This window comes from Coturnix japonica, unplaced genomic scaffold (assembly GCF_001577835.2).
Source record: "Coturnix japonica isolate 7356 unplaced genomic scaffold, Coturnix japonica 2.1 chrUnrandom496, whole genome shotgun sequence".
Taxonomy (NCBI): domain Eukaryota; kingdom Metazoa; phylum Chordata; class Aves; order Galliformes; family Phasianidae; genus Coturnix; species Coturnix japonica.
In genome coordinates this window covers 90,935-91,367 of record NW_015439888.1, presented here as the reverse complement: position 1 = coordinate 91,367, position 433 = coordinate 90,935, and the positions used below count along the sequence as shown (strand labels likewise).

Here is a 433-nt window from a genome sequence, read left to right as displayed (position 1 = left end):
GGGTCCCTTATGGGGTCCCTTATGGGGCCACTTATGGGGCTGGGGTCCCTTATGGGTTTACATATGGGTCCCTTATGGGGTAACTTATGGGGCTGGGCTCCACTTATGGGGCAGAGTAACTTATGGGGTTACATATGGGGTCACTTATGGAGTCAGTTATGGGGCTGGGGTCACTTATGGGGTGGGGTCCCTTATGGGGTCCCTTATGGGGTCCCTTATGGGGTGGGGTCCCTTATGGGGCTGGGGTCACTTATGGGGCTGAGTCACTTATGGGGCTGGGGTTAATAAAAGGGAACATCCCGTTCAGGTTCCACCGAGATTTGAACTCGGATCGCTGGATTCAGAGTCCAGAGTGCTAACCATTACACCATGGAACCGTATGGGAGTCAGTGCTATGGGGCCATATGGGGCCGATATGGGGCGGATATGGGGC

The 433-nt window shown here is 55.0% G+C and overlaps 1 non-coding gene across 1 annotated transcript; it reads right to left on the bottom strand.

Annotated features, from left to right (window-relative positions):
* Positions 1-305: 305 nt before the first annotated feature.
* TRNAQ-CUG lies at positions 306-377 on the bottom strand. Its single transcript has one exon. It is a non-coding gene; the product is annotated as a tRNA-Gln (tRNA).
* Positions 378-433: the final 56 nt, after the last annotated feature.